The sequence below is a fragment of the Equus caballus genome, chromosome 8 (genome assembly GCF_041296265.1).
Source record: "Equus caballus isolate H_3958 breed thoroughbred chromosome 8, TB-T2T, whole genome shotgun sequence".
In the NCBI taxonomy this organism is placed as follows: domain Eukaryota; kingdom Metazoa; phylum Chordata; class Mammalia; order Perissodactyla; family Equidae; genus Equus; species Equus caballus.
The window spans coordinates 5,884,034-5,907,772 of NC_091691.1; the positions used below are offsets into that span (position 1 = coordinate 5,884,034).

Sequence of the window (23,739 nt, forward strand, 5' to 3'; positions counted from 1 at the left end):
GTGTTCAGTAAATGTTAAGGACAGACAGAGCTCTGCATCAGCTGTTTTCCTGAGTCAGACCCAGCTGGCCTCTCCATCTGTGCTCTTCTCTGGCTCATCACGGACTCTGTCCCCAGCGCAGGCTGCCTCTGGCATGAAGGAATTTCATTTGAGGCAGCTGACAAGGGCTCCCTTTGAGGGCCAATTTCGGGAGGATGAGGCTGCATTCTCTAGGTTGCTGTCCTCGCCCTGAGTCCTAAGCCCTTGTTAGAGGTGACACTAGCAAACATACAAACAAAAGGTAAACAGGCCCAGCTGTGCTGGCTGTGGGTGGCTGGTGCTGCAGGGAGGGTCACACTGTTGGGCAGCCTGGCATGTTCATGTGTTACTTCCCTGCAGGCTGGAGCACTGTAGGAGCCTGTCTAGGGCCACACTGTAGTAATTAGTCTTGTCCTCAGGCTGGTACCCGGAAGTACTCAATAAGGCTGTGTTTCCAGACTGGTAGCGTGAGAATCAGGCTAAGACCCCTGCAGGCCAGTATTGCTTCGATAGACCAGAGGTTTGAGAACACTGTTTGGTCCTTATTTGCACCAGGACACAGACCCAAGACCCACCTTGGTGCTGTTTTTAATGCAGGGGTGGTGACAGCCTCAGAATGTAGAGACTCCTGAGTCAGCACAGACTGCACCCAGGACCCTGAGAATCAGAAGAGAGACAGAGGGTGAATGAGGCAGGTCAGTGGAACAAGGGAACAAGGCAGAACCCCAGGCCCTCCCAGTCCCAGCTCCTGATGCCCAGTCTCTACCCACCTGCTCAGTGAGTGAGGAGGGTGAGGGGTCCAGGCAATGGTAGAGACACCCCAGAGCTCTGTTTACCAGCCCACGCAGCTCAGGGCTAACAGCCCCCAGGCTCTTATTCCCTCCTCAACCCCTGGAGAGGCAGGGGATTCAATGCACATATATCCTGCTACCCCTGGCTGTGCCTCCTCACACAGGACACTGAGCTTAGCAGTTCATCCTGAGGTGGAGCTGGCTGGAGGTGGGGAGAGCATGGTCCATCCCTCTCCAGGGCCTCTGGGAGGACACAGATGCTGGGCCCCCAAGCACAAAACAGAGACTGTGAATGAGTTATCTCATTTCCCAGCTGAGAGCTCAGCCTTGAACCCCCTTTCCAGGCTGCTCAAGATGCAGGTTTCTCTCTCCCTACTTGATTTCTCATTAAGCACACAGGGAGAGTGGTGAGTGTTAGGGAGGATCAATTAGCATGTTTGTATGGTTCACTGGACTCACTGAGAAATGAGGGGAAACCCAGGAAGTAGAAGGAGATGTACTAGCTGAGGTGAAAAGAAGAGAATCAGCAGGCTTCAGGGTCTTCAGAACTAAAGGATTAGAGAGGCTCAGGGAAGAGGAAGGAAATGTATGTGTCAACTTCCAAGTAGTAAAGATCTGGAAAAATGTCAATGGCTTTCCGAATAATAACGGCCTTTATAATTAACTGAACAGGGACGGGGAGAAGGCAGGTGGTACAAAAGGGAGAGAGAGAGCCCTGCCTTTAGAAGGGCAGTCTGAATCAGGCATGGAAGCCTCTGCACTTCAGAGAACACTGGAGAAGCCAAGAGGGAGAGTGGGCAAGAACCGAGGGGAGTGCAGGCCAGAAGACGTCTTTCTGTCTGTTTGTTTGCCTTTGTTTTTATTCTTAAAGAAAGAGGAGCCTCTCCCAGCTTTGCAGCTGTCCTCCCTGGAGGGCCCCAGGCATGGAGTACGGGAGTTTTTCTATAATGTAAACTCATTAATTCTTTATGTCAGAGATTTCTCTTAGGTTCTTGTCTACCGATGATTCTCCTTCTTATTTATACTCTTCTTATGGATTTACTATTAAAACATACATATGGGTGGCGGGGAGCTTTTAGACATGTAGAATCTCCGCCCTCACTCCAGATCCACTGAATCAGAATCCACAATTTACAAGATTCCCAGATGATTCGTGTGCACATCAAAGTCTGAGAGACACTGGTCTCTCAGACGCATGATCAAGAACACTGTTGTGGTTTTGGATGTGGACTGTCCCACGTGTCTCAATCTGTTCTGCTGGCAACTAACACGTGCAGCAATTAACTTCCTGTTTTTCTATTTTGTGCATCCTAAAGTCAGGAATAATGTGCTTGAGCCTTCCCGTTAAACGTGGCAGGCAAACCCCCCTGCCCCTGCCTCCTCACCTCAGAAAATCCACAGAAAGGACCAGGAGTATTTTATTAACAAGATTAATTACATAACATCACTTCTTCATTTGACTAGTAAACATTTGTAAACCTAAGTGCTATAAAATTGCATTAGTACCCAAATCAAAACAATATTAAGCAATCATTCAAATATTTGTATACATTTTAATAAATATTATTCTTTTATGATAAGAGTAGTATATAAAATGCAGAAATATGAGCACAAGGTTTGATCACAATTGTGGAAATATTGAGAACAAAATGAAAGACTGCATTCAAATTCAGAAATATGATTATATTGATTGATTATAGTTATATTGATAATAAAAGTTTGACGTAAAGAATCTTTTCAAAGAACTTGGTGATTTTTAATACCTTTTGCTTTATACAATGCATATGTGTTTCATTAAATGCAACTCAATAGAATAAATTTTAGTAATATACTAATGTAGTGTTTCTTCTCTTTGCATTTAGCCAGCAAAGTACATCATAGAGGATGCCCCTTTCTGGAGGAAATGTGTTTGACCTTAGCCCTTAGATCTGATCCAGCTGTTACTGTTCCTTCTGGATTATGAAATAATTGGATTTTGCTTTTCCTGAACCAGTTCCCCCCCAGATCACCCATGTATTTCCTCCACTTTAGTGCTTAAGCGGGTATGGGAATCAATTCAGACCCTTCCCTTCACCTTTCAGTAGATGGTCTACATCTAGGCTGTTTGAGAGCTGGTGTGTCTGATCATGTGATCCCCCTATCACAAGAGCCAGGGAAGGTTTATGTCTTGGTTCCCCATCAGGGTCTATCAGTGTGCTGAACACCACTGTATACTAGCCAGCAGTAGCACTCAGCCTTATCTTCCAACTGGGCTCCTGAGAGGGTCAGGGCAGCTTTGCCCTCAAATAGTGAGCCTGAGAACTGGGAGGGGGTCCATGAGTGTCTGCTGTTTGTGTTGTAAATCAATGTACTGAAGGCTTGGACAGATTTCTTCTGCCACCAGCAAGGATAGTGACCATTGGTGACCTCTCCAGTGCTAGAGCAACAGGTAAGAATGACTGTCCTTCCTGGGGAAACAGTGAGTGAGGGCTCCTCCTGAGTCACCACAGCTTGAGAATTGGACCCTGAAACCCAAAACATACACATCTAAGGAATAAGGAAAAAAGCAGAGGGATCCCTCCAAAGGCTGATATTTGACATCTATATTAACCTGGGGAATGAGTGAGGAGAAGGAGGAGGTGAGGAGTCCAGGCCGTGGTGCAGAAGTTAGAAGAACTCTCTGCTCCAGAGCTGGGGCTGGACTCTCTGATGGCTTTTTATCTCCTACTGAGCTTGTAGTGTGAAGGGGGTGTGTTTGAGTGTTGCATTGTGCAAATCTGAGCCCTTGGCCACCCCTTTCCACTACTCAGCCCTGACAGTGGCTACACTGTTGGACGGTAGGCCAGGGGTGGTTGTGTGCTGTGGATTTACTCCATGGGAGGAAGGAGTTGCTCAAGATTTTACACGGGCCAGTGAGCAACTATTCAGGGGCCATTAAATTTGAACCACTTGAGTATCCTCAAGTCCTATGAGAAGATCCACAGTGCCCTTTGGTGGCCTTCTTGGGCTAAGGGTGTGTTATCTCTCATTCATTGAACAAATAACTATTAATTTATCTTTTTGACATCACAAATGTATTTCCCAGGCCAAACTACATTCATTACTAGTCTCTTCTTTGCTCATTCCTGTTTTTACTTCTCTCTCTAGTTGCTGAAATCCCACCCCACTGTCTGTAATTTAATTTTAGTGATACATGGTCTTAATTTCTTATCTGAGCGTTTTGAATGACTAGAAGAATTGTTTCATGACCAACTCACTCTATTGAAGTTATTTATTTTGAATCTCACATTGAATAAACAGCTGAACTAAGTCAGAATTATTTTAACAATTTATTTTTGAGAATTTAAAAAAGAAAAGGACCCAAAACTCAGGGTTAAATGTTTTTCTGCCAATTCAGTGAAGACTAAAGTCAGCCATGAGAGTGGTCTACCGAGTCTACGTGACCAAGCCCCTCAAAACTGAGGATACCAAGCTTGGGCGAGCTTTCCTGTTTGGCAGTGTTCCATGCATAGTATCACACCCTGGTGCCAAGAGAAGTTAGCGTTGTCTGTGACTCCACTGGGAGAAGATAACTGGAAGCTTGCTCTTGGAATTCTCCTGGACCTGCCCATGTGCCTCTTCCTTTGACTGATTTTAATCTGTAGCCTTTGCTGTATTAAACCATATCTATGAGCATAAGAGCTTTCAGTGAGTTATGTGAATTCCTCACTGGGAATTATCAAAACTTCAGGGATTTTTGGGACCCCCGAACTTGCAATTGTTATCAGAATTGAGGGTGTTGTTGGATACCCTCAGATTTGTAGGGTCCAAACTCACATTTGTTTGTTTTATCACATAGATGACATCATTCTGAGTCACCTGTAATGAGGCAACTCCAGATCTCTTGGCCTGTTAGGATGCCAAAGGGCCAGCATAAAAGGAAGGGTATCCTGGATACTCAGGCACACCTTCCTCATCCTGTATTCTTCCACTGCTCTTGGAAGTAGAGAAACTGCATCAAATATAAATCTTCCTCCTTTTCTTATAATGGTAAAATATTCATAACATAAAATTTACTCTCTTAACCATTTTTAAATACACAGTTCAGTGGCATAAGGTAAATTTACATTGTTGCACAGCCATCACTATCACCTATCTCCAGAATCTTTTCATCTTTCCAAACTGAAACTCCATATCCATTAAACAGTAACTGCCCATTCTCCCCTCCCCCAAAATTTGGAAAACATGATTCTACTTTCTGTGTTTATGAAATTGACTGCTCTGGGTATCTCTTTTAGGAGAATCATACAATATTTGTCCTTTGTGACTATCTTATTTCACTTAGAAGAATGTCTTCAAGGTTCACCCACATTGTAGCATGTGTCAGAATTTACTATTTTTTAAGGCAGAATAATATTCCATTGTTTGTGTATACTACATTTTGTTTATCCATCCATCTGTTGATGGACATGTGGATTCTTTCTAACTTTTAGCTATTGTGAATAATGGTATGAGCGTGCTTGTACAAATATCTCTTGGAGAGCTTGCTTTCAGTTCTTTTGGGCACTTGGAGGTGAAATTTCTGGATCATATAGTAATTTTGTGTTTGACTTTTTGAGAAACAGCCACAGTGTCTTCCACAGTGGCTACCCCATTTTATGTTCCTTCTGGCAATGCACAAGAGTCCCATTTTCTGCACATCTTTGTCAAGACTTGTTATTTTCTGCTCTTCTAGTAATACCATCCTAATGGTTGTAAAGAGGCATCTCATTGTGGTCTTGATTTACATTTCCCTAATGATTTGTGTTGAGCATCACATCACATGCTTATTGACCATTTGTGTATCTTCTTTGAAGAAATGTCTATTCAAGTCTTTGCTCATGTTTGATTTAGATTTTTGTAGAGAAGTCCAGGCCATGATGCAGATGTTCCCAAGGACCCCCTGACTCCACAGCTGCTGCTGGACTCTCTAGTGACTCTGTTATCTTCTTACATTCCTGAGGGATATTTGTTAATGTGGATCTGTATGCAAATCTAATCTTTTACCAGTCATCAAACCCATACCCAATCCTGAATTTTCAGCTGCAAAAGAAGCTCCACTGCCTAGAGTTGTTGTGGAGTTTGCCCCAAGAGATGAAGCCACTGCTTTAACTTCTCACAGTCCAATGACAAAGGTCTCATGGCCAGGGATCCTGAGAAGACCCACAGCACCCCAAGTGACATTTTCTGAAGAATGTGAAAGGTGATGGGAAATACGTAGGGTAAGTTCTTCTCCTTTCTTCCAACAAATGAATGCTGTTTAATCTTTTTGACATTTTCTGCTGTATTTTCCAGGCCAATCCAATATCAATATCAGCTTATTATTTGCTTACCCCTATTTGTACTTCCTTCTCTAGTTCTTTTAAAAAATATAAACCAATGCCTGAATTTCAATTTTGATGTCATCTCTTTTCAATGGTTTGCTTGAGTATTTTATTTTAATTTTTAATTTTTATTATTTATTTATTTATTTTTTTTGAGGAAGACTAGCCCTGGGCTAACATCTGCTGCCAATCCTCCTCTTTTTTTTTTTGCTGAGGAAGGCTGGCCCTGAGTTAACATCCATGCCCATCTTCCTCTGCTTTATATGTGGGATGCCTACCACAGCATGGCTTGTCAAGCAATGCCATGTCCACACCTGGGATCTGAACCGGTGAACCCTGGGCTGCCACAGTGGAATATGCGAACTTAACCGCAGTTCCACCAGGCCGGCCCCTGCTTGAGTATTTTAAATGACAAAATAATTTATAATATTGACCACAAACCTAAGTTGAAGGTATTTATTTTGAACCTCAAGGTGAATGAATGAAAAATTAGCATAAAGTGAGAATTATTTTTTCTATTTTTATTTAGAGAATATTACCTGGAAAATGTAGACACAGGATCACAGATTGAATATGGAAAGTTTTACAGTCAGACCTAAGATCCAATGCAGAATAGATGGTAGTGATTTAAGGAGAAGGAAATGGGATAGTTTTATTTTAAATACTTTTAAAGTTAGAATATAAATAGAAATAGAAATAGAATAGAAATAGAATGGAAATTTTGCAAAGTTCACACATATGTCCCTCACCTGATCTCTCCTAATATTAACATCTTACATAACCACAGGAAATATCAAAATGACCAAAATTACTCAAGAAAAATAGATAAACTGAATAATCCTGTATTTACCAAGGAAACTGAATTTGCAGTTAAAAGTCTTCTGGAAAAGAAAGCTACATGTTGGGATCACATAAGTAAGCATGTCATATTTTAGGAGCTATTGTACTAGATATTTTCTTATTTTCAAATTCCAATTGTTCTTTCCTAGTGTTTAGGAGTATTTGATCCTTGTATATATGGACCTTATATCTTGTGAGTTTGTTAAACTCAGTCATCAGTTTTATGAGCTTATTTGTAGATTCTTTAAGATTTTCTACATAGTTGATTTCTACGTAGACAGTGTTGATAGGTTCAATTTTTCCTTTCTAATTTGGATTCTTTTATTTATTTTTCCTTCTTTATTGCACTGATTAGAACTTCAAGTACAATGAAGAATAGGAGTTGTGAAGAATAGAAGATATGCTTGCTAGTTAATCATCTTAGACAAAATATTAAATCTCTCAGCATTAAGTAAGATATTAACAGTATATTTTTTAATAGATGCCTTTTATCAGGCCCAGGAAGTTTCCATCTATTTCTGGTTTGCTATGACATTTTAAAATGATAAATGAATTTTGAATTAGTTTGCATGTGTTTTCTGTGTCTACTGAGACAATCTTATGATTGTTATTATTTATTCTGTTGATTGTTCATTGTTGTTGCTTATTCATTGACTATTTTCAATTGTTGAACCAGCTTTGCATTCTGGGATAAATCCCACTTGATTCTGAGTATTATCATTTCCACATATTGTTGGATTTGATATGATATTATTTTGTTGAGGATTTTGTGTCTATGTTCACAAGGGATATTAATCTATAGTTTTCTTTCCTTTTCTTCTGAGAGGAAATATTCACTCTTTTCTGAAAGGGTATGTCTAGAATAGACATATTTCCTCCTATAAATATTTAGTATGATTTCTTTATGTAATAATCTGGGCCAGGAGATTTCATTTTTGGAAGGCTTTTAACTGGAAATTCAATTTCTTCAATAGATGTAAGGTAATACAGGTTATATTTCTTTTTGAGAGAAATTGTATTCTCAAAGAATTATTCATTTCTTCTATGATATTAAATTTATGGGTATAGAATGGTTTTGTAGTATTTTATTATTATCTCCAGGTACAGTAAGTTTAATGAAATGATTTTAATAATTGAAAAGCCCTGAGCAGGCTGGATTTTTGTCTTACTTCTCCCTCTGTATGATGCTGTGAGAAGTGTCACTGTGCCAGATTGCACAGTAATAGTCAGCCTTGTCTTCAGGATGGATCCCAGAGATGAGCAAAAGCCCTGCATTGGCTGAAGCATCTTTGAATCCAGAGAAATGGCTGGAGACCCTGGGGCTGTGGTGCTTGTCTCAGTCTGAATGAAATCTTAAGAGATACTGGGGAGGGCTCCCTGACTTCTGCTGGAACTAGTATATGGTATAGCTACCAACACTGAAGCCACTGCTCAGGGTGCAGGTGAGTCTGGTTGATGTTCCCAGAGTTTCAGAAAGGGAGGGCAGCTGAGTTAGCACAGGCTGGGGGAGGAAACCTGCAAACACAGACATGTAAAGGTGAAGGGACATCAGTCAACCAGATTTAAGCTGCTGGGACTCTGAGCTGGGGACGTGACAAAACCTGAGGAGCTTCCCCAGGTCTCTGTGGCCTGTCCCTACCTGTGCAGTGACAGAGGAGCAGGAGGAGGAGAGGAGTCCAGGCCATGGTGCACACAGCCCCTGGTCCCCACAGTGAGGCTGGGCTGCCCCAGGCCTCCTTTTCTTCTCCACCCTCTGCCACAGGAGTGGCTGCCCATGCAAATGGGTTTCCAGCCAGTGACTGCCCAGCCCCACCCTGAGCCCTGGGGCTGGAGCTCAGCTCACATCACACGCTGAGGGGGATGGAGGTTGGCTTCACCCCATGGGAGAGCCCTGGGAAGGAGCACCTGCTGGGACAACACAAAGGTCCCTGCTCAGGGGACTCTGCCAGGCCAGAGAGGACACAGCTGCTGAGTCCCGGTCAGTGAGCACAGGGCCCAACCACCAGGCCCAGGCTGCTTTGAGTGAATGGACTTCACTGAGCAGCAGTTTGGGGACCACAGGGCAGCCCCACAGCGCCCCCTGCTGGTCTCAGGGAGACACCCCCCCCCCAACCATGAACCAAAGTCTTGAGAGCCCATTTGGTTCCTGCAGCTCACCAGATCACTGTCTCTATTCACACATCCGTGGTCTGATTCCTGGACACTGTGATTCTGATATGCTGTAGGAGAGTCCTATAAGGTTTTCACTGAAGAGTGTGGCAAAAGATTCAGTAACTTCATTCATTTTGAAATGTTTTTCTTTGATAAAGTGCCTACATTTCTGTTGTCTTTGTATGGTACTAACATGATGCATTACCCGTTAATGTCTGATTTTGCTGTTTATGTCAGAGCCTACTCTGAGTAAGAGTTACAGAATTTATAAACGAGTCATTTTTAAGAGCTAAAATCATTTGTAAAAACTTCTATTGTGGTTTTAACAAATTAAAAATGCACATGTACATCGTTAGAAACTGTCATTGTTAAAGGACACAAAGTGAAGTGGATGCTGACCTGTTGCCACTACCTTGTCCTGGGGGGAAACTACTGTTAATTTGTTTCCAGAAAATGTACATTTACCAGCAAAAAAAACAAACAAACAAACAAAAAAACCCAAAAAAGTCCTGGTTCATGGAAGGTGAAAAATTGAACATATATTACAATTTAAGGTTACAGCCTTACATAGAATGTACAGCCTTGTACATTCTAGAAAAGCTAAATGACCCATGTGTGTGTCAAGACAGGTGTTGGCAACAAGGAGACAGTTGAGTTGGTCTGAAGGGCCTGTAGGGGCTGTTTGGAGAAATGGTTTAGAATGGGAATTTTCTAGGGATAAGTACGATGTCATATTCAAGGCAGGGAAATTCAGAAAATGTTTTAACAGTCATGAAATGCTTTCAGAGTTTTGATGCAGATTAGACTGATTTGCAAAAAATGGATAATTTGGCATCATACCATTTACGACTGCATAGTGTAGTTATTTCTTTATGTCATGAAGTAAGCATTATCTTCCTACATATGTAGGTTTTTCATAGTTGTGTCATATATTTCTTATCAGAATTTTGTCTTAGATACCATACAATTTGCTCATATTATAAACAAAATTTTCCACTCCTGCATCAACAAATAAACTGTTGTTTTAATTTACTAGAAAGTTGTGTACCATTTTAATGTTTTTGCAAATATATCAATGCCTGGGCAGTCAAATGCAGAAATCATCACTTCCTCACTATATCCTGTACCCAAATTCGCTTTGGTTGTGAAAATGGTCCACAATTGTCTAGATTCACAGGGTCTTTTAGTAAATAACCTGTGAACAGAAACACCCACTTCCCTCAGACACTCTCTCCTCAAGGCATTCAGAGCAATATTCTCACTCAGCTCATGCAGATCACTCCCTGGCTTAACACACTTCAGTGACTCCTCACTGCCATTTGTAGAAAACCTAACTCCTCAGCTCCCCTAATAACTCCTGAGATGAATTCTTATAATACCTGGCTTTGCTGGCTTTTAAAACCAGTGGAGAATACCCCTAGAAAAACAATCAAACTTCAGAGAAAGAAAAGCCTGCTCTTCAAGGACGCAATCTCAGATCCACCTGTCCCAGAAACCAACACAAAAACACCAGAAAGAAAGATGTATATTCCTTTGGTAGAAGAGACTCACTTGCTAAGCTCTGAGTGCATCTTAAAGAGGCAGAAGGTGGCTGGGCCTACCTCTCCAGGGATTGAGACATTGTTGGCAGCCACAATTGTGACCTAGTGCAATTGTGCTGACACAGACACTGTTAGATGTCATTGGGTTTCTTCCTCTGGCCTTTTAATGTAGGGGTTTGCCCTGCCCATGAGAGCACTAATTTAATCCAACTCAGCCAGGGCAGGCAGCCCAACCTAGGGACTGCCCTACCCACCAGCAAGTCTGCAGAGAACTCGTGTGCCCACATGGGCAGGGTGTGTGGGATCTATGCAGCAGGGCAAGTCAGTCCATCTCAGTAGGGTGTGAGGGGGATGGGCCTGCATTTGAGGGCTGTATAGGCCCACAGGTGGTGGGACATGTCAGCCTCAGCTGACTTGTGTCACTGGCCATCACCAACAGCCACACAGGGGATCTGCCCCACCTTCCAAGACTGAAAATTGTGTACTACCATGCCTGGGGCCAGCGCCATCCATCTGCACTCCTGAGAGAGCTGACAACAGCCTCGCACAGCAGGGAGCGTCATTGAACCCCTGAAGCAACTGTGAGCCCCTAAGCCTAGCAATCAGCTACTCTTGAGGCCTGACTCACTTAACAGCAAAAAAGCAGCTGTGTGCCATTAAACCTTTCAGCTAGCCCTGTGGGGAATTGCCCCACCCAATAAAGGTGAATAAAGTGACCATAGTAGCTGCATGTGGCTGAGCCTTACAACCTGCTGATCCAGGGACCAGCCTAACCTACCCCTCTGCCTGCAGCAAGAGCAACCCAGCCACAAGAGAAGGGCACATGTAGCCCAGACAGGGGACACTCATGGAAAATTTGAGGCAGGTGATGAGAGGGAAAAACATTGCTGGGCCCCATAAGTCATCTCTTACAGGATAGAAGGGAGTGGCATTATATATTCAAAGTTCTGAAAGGAAAAAATCTACAGCCAGGAATACTCTACCTGGCAGGTTATCATTCAGAATGGAAGGAGTAATAAAGAGCTTTTCAGACAAGCAAAAACTAAAGGAGATTGTAACCAAGAAACTAGACTTACAAGAAATGTTAAAGGGACATATTTAAGTAGAAAAGAGAAGACCACAATAGGAATAAGAAAATTGGAAAACAGTCACTTGTAAAGGCGAATATACAGTAAAGTAGCAAATCAACCACCTATAAAGGTAGTATGAAGGTTAAAAGACAAAAGTACTAAAAATATCTATTTCCATGATAAGAGGTTAAGGGATACTCACATGCAGAAAAGAAGATAAATATGATGTCAAAAACAAAATGTTGGGGGAGAGGAGGAATAGTGTAAGGCTTTTAGTAAGAAGTCAAACTTAAGAGACCATCAGTTTAATATAGATCATTATTCACACAGATTATTACATACAAACCTCATGGTAATCACAAACCAGTAACCTATAATAAATACACAAAAAATAAAGAGAAAGGAACCCAAACATAATACTAAAGTCCATAAAAATCACAAGGGAAGAGAACAAGAGAAGAAAGGAAGAGAGAAGAACTACTAAGAACCTAGAAAAAAAGTAACAAATTGGCAATAAGTACATACTTATCAATACCTGCTTTAAATGTCAATGGACTAAATGCTCCAATAAAAATCATAGGGTGGCTGATTGTATAAAAAACAAGACCCATATATATGTTGCATAGAAGAGACACACTTTAGACCTAAAGACACTCACAAGCTGAAAGTGAAGGGATGGAAAAAGATATTCCATGCCAATGAAAACAAAAAGAAAGCTGAGGTAGAAATACTTATATTAGACAAAATAGATTTCAAAACAAAAACTGTAACAAGAGACAAAGAAGGGCACTACTTGATAAACAGAGCAATACAGCAAGAAGACATAACACTTGCAAATATCTATGCACCCAGCATACATCTAAATATATAAAGCAATTATATATTTAGAAACATCTAAATATATAAAGCAATTATTAACAAACACAAAAGGAGAAATTGACCATAACACAATAATAGTAGGGGGCTTTAACACATCACTTACACCAATGGATAGATCATCTAAACAGAAGAGAAATAAGGAAAGGTTGGCCTTAAATGACACATTAGACCAGATGGTCTTAGTAGATTTATACAGAACATTCCACCCCAAACCCAAAGAATACACAATCTTTTTAAATGCAGATGGAACATTCTCCAGGGTAGATGACATATTTGGCAACAAAACAAGTCTCAATAAATTTAAGGAGATTGAAATATTATCAAGCATCTTTTCTGACCACAATAGAATGAAACTAGAAATCAACTACAAGAAGAAAACCAGAAGAGACACAAGTATGTGGAGATTAAACAAAATGCTACTGAACAATGTTTGGGCCCATGAAAAAAATCAAAGGAGAAGTCAAAAAATACCTGGAGACAAATGAAAATAAAAATAAGACATGCGCAAATTTGTGGGATACAGCAAAAGCAGTACTAAGAAGGAAATTTACAATGATACAGGCCAACCTCAGGAAACGAGAAAAATCTCAAGTAAACAATCTAACAGTACACCTAGAGGAACTAGAAAAGAAAGAATAAATAAAAGTCCAAATCAATAGAAGGAAGGAAATAATAAAAATTATAGCAGAAATAGAGACTTAAAAATAGAAGAAAAATCAATGAAACTAAGAGATGCTTCTTGGAAAAGACAAAGTTGACAAACCTTTAGCTAGACTCACCAAGAAAACAAGAGAGAAGGCTCAAATAAATGTAATCAGAAATGAAATGGGAGAAATTACAATGGACACTATGGAAATACAAAGGATTATAAGAGAACGCTATGAAAAGCTATTCACCAACAAGTGGGATAATCTAGAAGAAATGGATAAATTCTTAGAATCATACAACCTTCCAAAACTGAATCAAGGAGAATTAGAGAATCTGAATAGATCAATCACTAGTAAGGAGATTGAGACAGTAATTAAAAACCTCTCCAAAAACAAAAGCCCAGGACCAAATGGCTTCCTGGTGTATTCAACCAAACATTCAAAGAAGACTTAACACTTATCCTACTCAAAGTCTTCCAAAAACCAGAAGAGGAGGGTATATTTCCTAACTCATTCTACAAGGCCAACATTATGCTGGTAGCAAAACCAGACAAGGACAACACGAAAAAACAAAACTGCAGGTCAACATCACTGATGAAGGTAGATGCAAAAATCCTCAACAAAACACTAGCAAATCAAATATGACAGTATGTTGAAAGGTATGTTACATGATCATCAAGTGGGATTTATTCCAGGGATGCAGGGATGGTTCAACATATGCAAATAAATCAACACGATACAACACATTAACAAAATGAAGAATAACAATAGCTTGATCATCTCAATAGATGCAGAGAAAGCATTCAACAAGATATAGCATCCATTATGATAAAAACTCTGAATAAAATAGGTATAGAGGGAAATTACCTCAATATAATAAAGGCCATATATGACAAACACACAGCTAACATCACACTCAATAGTGGAAAACTGAAAGCTATCTGTTTAAGAACAGGCACAAGACAAGAATGCCCACTTTTGCCACTCTTAATGCACTATTGGAAATTCCAACCAGAGCACTCAGGCAAGAAAAAGAAATAAAAGGGATCCAAATTGGAAAGGAAGAAGTAAAAGTGTTTCTATATGCAGATGGCATGATTTTATACATAGAAAACCCTAAATAATCCATAAAAAACTAGAAATAATAAACAAATACAGTAAAGTTATAGAGTATAAAATCAACATACAAAAATCAGTTGTGTTTCTACACATTAACAATAAAATAACAGAAAGAGAAATTAAGAATTCAACCATTTAAAATCACAACAAAAAGAATAAAATACGTAGGAACAAATTTAACCAAAGAGGTGAAAAACCTGTACACTGAAAACTATAAAACATTGTTGAAAAAAATAAAAAAGGACACAAAGTGATGGAAAGATATTCTATGCTCACGGATTGAAAGAATTAACATAGTAAAATGTCCACACTTCCTATAGCAATCTACAGATTCAATGCAATCCTTATCAAATTCCCAAGGACTTTTTTCATGGAAATAGAACAAAGAATCCTAAAATGTATAAGGAAAAACAAAAGACCCTGAATAGCCAAAGTAATCCTGAGGAAAAAGAACAAAGCTGGAGGTATCACACTCCCTGACTTCAAAATATACTACAAAGCTATAGTAGTCAAAACAGCATGATACTGCCACAAAAACAGACACACAGATCAATGGAACAGAATTGAGAGCCCAGAAATAAACCACACACCTATGGACAGCTAATTTTCGACAAGGGAGCCAAGGACATACAATGGAGAAAGGAAAGTCTCTTCAATAATTGGCGTTGGGAAAACCGGACAGTCACATGGAAAAGAATGAAAGTAGACCATTATCTTATAGTGTACACAAAAATTAACTCAAAATGGATTAAAGACTTGAATGCAAGACCTGAAACTATAAACTTCTAGAAGAAAACATAGGAAGTATGCTCTTTGAGATTGGTCTTAGTGGTATATTTTTAATACCATGTCTTATGAGACAAGGGAAACAAAAGAAAAAATAAACAAATGGGACTATATCAAACTAAGAAAACTTCTGCACAGCAAAGGAAACCATCAACAAAATGAAAAGACAACCTAACGATTGGAGAAGATATTTGCAAATTATATATCTGATAACTGGCTATTTTCCAAAATATATAAAGAACTCATATGACCCAACAAGAAAAAATCAAATAACCTGATTAAAAAATGGGCAAAGAATCTGAACAGGCATTTTTCCAAAGAAGATATACAGATGGCACAACAGGCAAATGAAATGACATTCAACATCACTAGTGATTAGGGAAATGGAAATCAAAACTACAATGAGATGTCACCTCACACCTGTCAGTATAGCTATAACTGACAAGACAATAAATGACAACAGTTGGAGAGGATGTGGGGAAAAGGGAATTCTCATACACTGCTGGTCGGAATGCAAACTGGTGCAGCCACTATGGAAATCAACATGGAGATTCCTCCAAAAAATTAAGAATAGAACTTCCATGTGATCCAGCTATTCCACTTCTGGGTGTTTATCCAAAGAACATGAAAACACAAATGTGAAAAGATATTTGCACCCCTACGTTCGTTGCACCATTATTCACAATTGCCAAGACTTAGAAACAACCTAAGTGTCTGTCATTGGGTGAATGGATAAATAAGATGTGGCATATATACAAAATGCAATACACTCAGCCATAAAAAAGATGAAATCTTAGCATTTGCAGCAACATGGATGGGTCTTGTGGGTATTATGATAAGCAAAATAAGTCAGATGGAGAAAGTCAAATACCATTTGATTTCACTCACAAGTGGAAGATAAAAACAACAACAATAATAAACACGTAGATACAGAGATTGATTAGTGGTTACCAGTGGGGAAGTGGGGAAGGAAGAAGGTGAAAGAAATAGTAGGGCACATATGTAAGGTGATGGATGGTAATTAGTCTTTGGGTGGTTAGAAAACAAAAAAAGGAATACACACTTCATCGCAGATAGGGATAGAGTTTTTTTACACATTTGTCATTGTGGAAAATTTTGAAATTACAAAATTTGTAGAGAATAGACCAATGAGCTCCTGCCTCCATCCTCCAACCTCAACCCTCATCAGTGTGATTCTTCTTGTTTAATCTCTCACTCCTCTTTACAGCTAATCCTACTTCCTCGCTGAATGATATTAAAACAAATCCCCAACACCATGTCACTCCATTGGGATACTCTTTAGTATATACATAAATTTTAATGTTCCAAAGCTCTTGTGCATTAAAGCAACCAACTGCTGTCTCATCAATTGCTGTGTTTTAATTTCCTGAATGATTAGCTAATTTAATTTTTGTACTGATTGAAAAACTGAAGAAAGCGCAACAGATCCTAGTTTTGCAGCCGTGAGTTTCATGGCATTATATACTTAATCAGAATTAAGTCTAGACTTACACATAAATTCACAGACAATCATTTTTTGGCTTCTTTCATCAACTTCACCCCACGAAGAAGCATCTCTTCTGTGCATACAGAGCTCACAAAACTGTCATAATTTCTTTCGAGAATTTTCGCACTATGGTCTTTTGTGAGATTTTAGGATGAGGGGTTGGATAATAGAATTTCATTGATCATGTGGTTCTCTGTACATTACATTTGTTGACAACTGATTATCTTACAGGCTCTTAGTTAAGTGAGACATTAGTAGACTTTCACCCAACTAACATGTGCTCTGCAGTTTATTTGCTCATGGAGGAAGTCTTCCAATCTCACAATTTCCTCTACCATCTACCTGCTCCCTGTAGTTTCCCTACTTAGTTCCTGGAGGGTCATCATGTACTTCTCCTCTTTCTCTATATGAATCAATGGAATCCAAGGCTGTTGCATTAGTCACCTTCCCCAGCCTTGTAACTAGTACATTATACAGAGAGAGTTAATCAAGCCAACTAGAACTCAAATTTATGACACTCTCCTGCTTTTCAGACTGTGAGGTCAAATTTCTTAACATCTCCTCTGGAACAAACTCAGAACCTCAATCTCAAAATGTCCAGAAATCAGAAATCTTTATATTTACCTCAGATCTGCTCCTTTGCCTGGATTACAACTTTAGGTGACAACACATATTCACTCAACAAATATGCGTTGAGTTTGTCCTTTGTGCCTGCCTGTGTTCTGGACTTTATAGATACAGTGGTAACAACACACACAAAAGATCCATGTTCCTATGGAGTTTATATACCAGTGAGGAAACACACAGTGAACAGAGTCATTGACCACAATGAAATGTCCTCGCCTGGCTGGCACCACTGCCGGGCCAGTTATTCATCTTTGAAATCTAGAGCCTATTCCCAATGACTGAGAGACCCTCTCCTACATCAGGATGACGACACTGACATTCCCAAGGATCTGTCTACAGTGTCTCCTCATTCTCCAGACTTCCTGCATCCCTCCAGCTAGCTGAGCACAGGTGCCCATCACTGCTCACCAGGCCCATGCAGAATCCCGCAGTCTGGTCTTGATCATATTTTGCCTTCACTTTCTTTCATTCTTTGTATCAATGTCAGAATGATATTTCAAATATATGTACCTGATAAAGCATTTCTCTGATTATAAATCTCCCATAAATACTCTCTCCATCGTGATTAAGTACAATTCTTCAGTATCTCATTTAAGGTGTCCCTGGACCTGCCATCCTCTGATCCCCCATCTCCTACCTCACCTCTCCCATCAGTAGCCTGTAATAAAGCACAAACAGATCCTGGTTGCAAAAAAGATACTTAATCCTGAACCACAGGGTTCCTTTCTTGTTAAACCTTTTGCATCCTCCCTCCACACATTCCTAGTGCTCTTTCTACAAGTGATCATGAGCAATCTCTTATCCAATTGTATGACCTAAAAAAAGTCTCAGCTTAGACCTGTTTGAAGATAACATTCAGCCATTGGGCAAGGCATGTTCAGTCCTGGAAGAATAAATATTGACAGAGCACCACTACATCCACTACAGTCCACCCCTTGCACTGTTTGGACTCACTAGATTTTGACATCAGTTCCCTAAGGAGTTCCTCCAGGAATCTGTTTGGCCTCTTTTCCTGGGGGGAAATTGCAAGTGGTCATCCATGGATGAACCACAGGATCTCAAGCTATAAGGATGCTAATTGTCCTCTTTTTCCACTTCCCATACTGGATTCCCCTCACCTTTGGTAAGCATCTGGTCCAGGTGGCTACCTGGTAGGGTGGATAAGAACTTCATTCCAGAGATGTCTGGGCTCAAACTCCAATTCCTTCAGAGGATATGGGTTATGTTGCTGTAGATGTCCACTTCCTATCAAAATTGGGCAGGGAAGACATGCCAATAAAACCCCTTTAAGTGAAGCTCAAAATTTACTTTGTCTCTTGGATGAAAGCAGCCCTACCACATGCTGATAATCAAAGTCCACTGCTTTTGCCAGTTTGGGACTCTTCTCCACAGCTTTAGGTCTCTTGTTATGAGGAGTGTCTAGTGACCCAGTAGAGCTGAACGTGGAATTTATTGAGACTCTTGCTGGGTCTCTGAATAAGTATTCTCCATCTAGGTGCCACAACTTGCAAATCCACAGAGACCAGCATTGTAGGGAATGAAGACACAAATTCCCCAAGTGGACCACTAACAGTGATGAAAAGAGTGGTCACTCCTACTTGCACCTCATAATATTGGGATCCAGACAGAGTTTCAAATTAAGACAGAGAACTACACAAAAGTCATGAATTAGGTATTTATACATCCACAAATATGATTCACCAAACTTGCAGGTTATCATGTTGGGGTTAGTTCTTCTGCTGCACTTTCATATGACCTGACTTTTAAACCTTAAGCACTGTCATTGGATGTGTGCTGCTCTGATATATTTGTTCTTAGGGCTGCTGTAACAATGTACCACAAACTGGGTGGCTAAAAGCAAGGGAAATGTGTTCTGTTTAAGTTGTGGAGTTAGAATTCTGAAATAAAGACGTTGGCAGGACCATGCTCCCATGAAGACTCTAGGGAAGATCTTTCTTTGCCACTTTCTAGCTTCTGGTGGCTCCTGGAAATCCTTGGCATTCTTCAGATTGTGCACCAATCTCTTTCTCTGTTGTCACATGTCCTTCTTCTCCGTGTGAATATCCGCGTGTCCATCTGGAAATTGATATAAAGGAATATGGGGAAGTGAAGGCTTGAGTGCATCACTGTCCCCTTTCTTTGTAACTCCAACCTAATAGCCATTCCTGTTGAGTAGAAAGCTGGGATGCTGGGCTTCCCTGCCATCCTAGCTTAGGTTCCCCCAGAAACCCTGGTAATAGTGTGCGTACTTAGTCACATGGAAGTTGACTCTTCAAAGGTCAGATGCTCAGTGTCTATCAGGCAGTAGCATTGTAAATTTTATTTTTCCAGCTTTATTGAGATATAATAAACATATAACATTGTGTCAGTTTAAGGTGTGCACTGTAATAATTTGATATTTGTATATATTACAAAGTGATCACCACAATAAGATTAGTTAACGCACCCATTAACTCACATAGCACAATTTATGTATGTGTGTATGGTGAGGACTTTTAGATTCTACTCTGTTAGCAATACTTCCAAATATACAATAGAGTGTGTGAACTATACTCATCATGCTGTACATTACATCCCCAGAACTTATTCATTTTTAATTGGAAGTTTGAACCCTTTTACCACCTCCATCCATTTCCCCCACCCCTTACCCCATGCCCCTACCAACCTCCAGTTAGTTCTCTGGATGAATCTGTTTGTTTGTTTTTAGATTCCACATATAAGTGGCTTCATACAGTATTTGTCTTTCTCTGTCTGATTTATTTCACTTGACCTAAAAACCTCAAGGTCCATCCATGTTATCGAAAATGGCAGGATCTCCTTCTTCTATGGCTGAATAATATTTCTGTATGTGTGTTTGTGTCGCACGTGCAAGTGTGTGTGTACATCTCTCAGTATCTTTCTCCATTCATCCACTCATGGACACTTAGATTGTATACTTGTATACATGTCTTGGCTATTGTAAAAAATGCTGCAAAGAACATGGGGATACAGATTTCTCTGCAAGACAGTGATATCATTTCCTTCGGATATACACTCAGAAGTGGAATTGACTCTTCCAAAAGGTAGTTCTATTTCCTTTTTACTTAATTTTTTGGCTGAGGTAACATTGATTTATAACATTATAACATTTATATATTTATATATTTCTAACATTGTATTTCAGGTGTACATCATATTTTGAATTCTGTGTAGACTACATCGTGTTCAGCACCAAAAGTCTAGTTGCCATCCACTATCTTACATGTGTTCTCCTTCACCACCTTTGCCTTCCCTACTCCCACTCTTCCCCTCTGGTAACCACCAATCTGTTCTCTGTATCTATGTGTTTGCTTTTTATCTTCTACATATAAGTGAAATCACACAGCATTTTTCCTTCTACATCTGACATTTTCCTTAGCATATATCCTCAAGGTCCATCCGTGTTGTCACAAATGGCAACATTTCATTTTTTGTGGCTGAGTAGTATTCCATTGTGTGTGTACATATAAATATGTATATATACATATATGTGTGTGTATGTGTGTGTGTGTATATATATATATATATATACGAACAAACATGCATATCTCTATATCTATACATACACACAGGAATATATCCACACAAATATATATCCATATCTTTATCCTCTCATCTGTTGATGGGCACTTAGGTTGTTTCCAATTCTTGGTTATTGTGAATAACGCTGCAATGATCATAGCGGTGCATATATCTTTTTGAATTAGTTTTTTTCGTTTTCTTTGGATAAATACCCAGAAGTGGAATAACTGGATCATATGGTAGTTCTATTTTTAATTTTTTGAGGCATGCCCATACTGTTTTTCAAAGTGGCTGCACCAATTTATATTCAAACCAGCTGTGTATGAGGTTTTCCCTTTCTTCACATCCTCCTCAACACTTGTTATTTATTGTCTTTTTAATAACAGCCATTCTGACAGACATGAAGTGATATTTCATTGTGGTTTTAATTTGTAGTTCCCTAATAATTAGTGATATTGAACATCATTTCATGTGCCTGTTGGCCATCTGTATATCTTCTTTGGAAAAATGTGGGTTCCAATATTTTGAAAAGGTTGTTTGTTTTTTGCTATTAAGTAGTATGAGTTCCTTACATATTTTGGATATTAACTGCTTATCAAATATATGATTTGCAAATACCCTCTCCAATTATTTTATTTTATTTTTTAAATACAACCTATTTCCAATATATATATTTATTTACTTTAAAAAGTTTGGCACCTGACCTAACACCTGTTGCCAGTCTTCTTCTTCTTTTTTTTCTTCTTCTCCTCAAAGCCCCCCAGTACCTAGTTGTATACTCTAGCCATGAGTCCTCCTGGCTCTGCTATGTGGGATGCTGCCTCAGCATGGCCCAATGAGTGGTGCTAGGTCCATGCCCAGGATCCAAATCAGCGAAACCCTGGTCTACTAAAGTGGAGCACATGAACCCAACCACCTGGGCATGGAGCTGGCCCTTCTTCTCCAATTATTAGGTTGTCTTTTCATTTTGTTGATGGTTTCCTTTGCCATGCAGAAGCTTTTTAGTTCGATATAGCCCCATTTTCTTATTTTTTATTTTGTTTCCCTTGCCTGAGGAGACAGATTCAAAAAGATACTGCTAAGACTGATATCAAAGAGTGTACTGCCTATGTTTTCTTCTAGGAGTTTTATATTTTCAAATCTTTAATCCATTTTGAGTTAATTTTTGCGTATGGTGTAAGATGATGGTCTAATTTGATTCTTTTGCATGTGGCTGTTCAGTTTTCCCAACACCATTTATTGAAAAGACTTTCCTTTCTCAATTGTATGTTCTTGGCTCCTTTGTCAAAAATTAGCTCTTCATAAATGTGTAGGTTTATTTCTGGGCTTTCTATTCTCTTCCATTGATCTATGTGTGTGTGTTTATGTCAGTATCATACTGTTTTGATGACTACAGCTTTGTAATATAGCTTGAAATCAGGGAACATGGTACCTCCAACTTCGTTCTTCTTTTTCAAGATTGCTTTGGCTAATCTGGGTCTTTTGTGGTTCCACATGAATTTCAGGAACATTTATTCTTTTTCTGTGAAAAATGCCATTGGGATATTTATAAGGATTGCATTGAATATTTAGGTTATGGTAGTATGGACATTTTAACAGCATTAATTCTTTCAGTCCATGAGCATGAAATATCTTTCCATTTATTTTGATCTTCTTCAATTTATTTCATCAATGTTTTATAGTTTTCAGTGTACAGGTCTTTCACCTCCTAAGTTAAATTTATTCCTAGGTATTTTATTCTTTTTGATGTAATTGTAAATAGGATTTTTTCCTAATTTCTCTTTCTGGTACTTCATTATTAGTGCACAGAAATGGAACAGATTTCTGTATATTGATATTGTATCCTGCAACTTTACTAAATTCAGTTATTAGTTCTAACATTTTTTGTTCATTCTTTGGGGAAATATATATATATATATATAGTATAGTATATAATGTATTATATTACTTTATTGTATATAATATTATATTCAATTATATATATTATATATTATTTGACTATATATAAAGATAATCATGTCATCTACCAAAGGTGACAATTTTACATCTTCCTTTCCAATGTGATGCCCTTTTTTTGTTTTCTTGCCTAATTGTTCTGACTAGTACTTCCAGTAGTATTTGAATAAAAGTGGTGTATAAAATGTTGAATAAAAGCAGTGAGAGTGGGTGTCCTTGTCTTGTTCCCAATCTTAAAGGAAAACCTTTCAGTTTTTCACCTTTGAGTATGATGTGAGCTGTAGGGTTGTCATATATGGCTTTTATTGTACAGAGGTACTTTACCTCTAACCCACTTTGGTGAGAGCTTTTATCATAAGTGGGTGTTGAATTTTGTCAAATGTTTTTTGTGCATCAATTGAGATGATCATATAATTTTTATCCTTTTTTGTTCATGGGTTATATCACATTGACTGATTTGCAGATGTTGAACCATCCTTGCACGCTGGGAATAAACCCCACTTGATCATGGTATATGATCCTTTTAATGTATTGTTGATTTTGGATTGCTAACACTGTGTTGATGATTTTTGCATCTATGTTCCTCAGGGATATTGGCTTGTAATTTTCTTTTCTTGGAGCATCCTTGTCTGGTTCTGGTATCAGGGTAATGATGGGCTCATAAAACGAGTTTGGGAGTGTTCCATCTTCTGTTTTTTGGAAGAGTTTGAGAAGGTTTGGTATTAATTCTTCTTTGAATGATTGATGGAATTCACCAGTGAAGCCATCTGGTCCTTGACTTTGGCTTGTTGAGAGGTTTTTGTTTACTGATTCAATTTCCTCAAGTGACCAATCTGTTCAGATTTTCTATTTCTTTGTGATTCAGTCTTGGAAGGTTGTATGTTTTTAGGAATTGAAGCATTTCTTGCAGCTTGTCCTATTTGTTAGTATTCATGGTAGTCTCTTA

The 23,739-nt window shown here is 39.2% G+C and overlaps 1 protein-coding gene and 1 long non-coding RNA gene across 9 annotated transcripts in view; both read right to left on the bottom strand.

Annotated features, from left to right (window-relative positions):
- LOC100060608 (immunoglobulin lambda variable 1-40) overlaps window positions 1-23,739 on the bottom strand; it is a 765,973-nt gene that overhangs the window by 620,902 nt on the left and 121,332 nt on the right. The gene's annotated exons all lie outside the window — the stretch shown is intronic.
- Window positions 1-23,739, bottom strand: part of LOC102148363 (uncharacterized) — a 72,870-nt gene that overhangs the window by 23,664 nt on the left and 25,467 nt on the right. For all 6 annotated transcript variants that reach the window (XR_011441706.1, XR_011441702.1, XR_011441704.1 and 3 more), the window contains exon 2: window positions 594-675. This is a non-coding gene — a long non-coding RNA (uncharacterized lncRNA). The remainder of the gene's footprint in view (window positions 1-593; window positions 676-23,739) is intronic.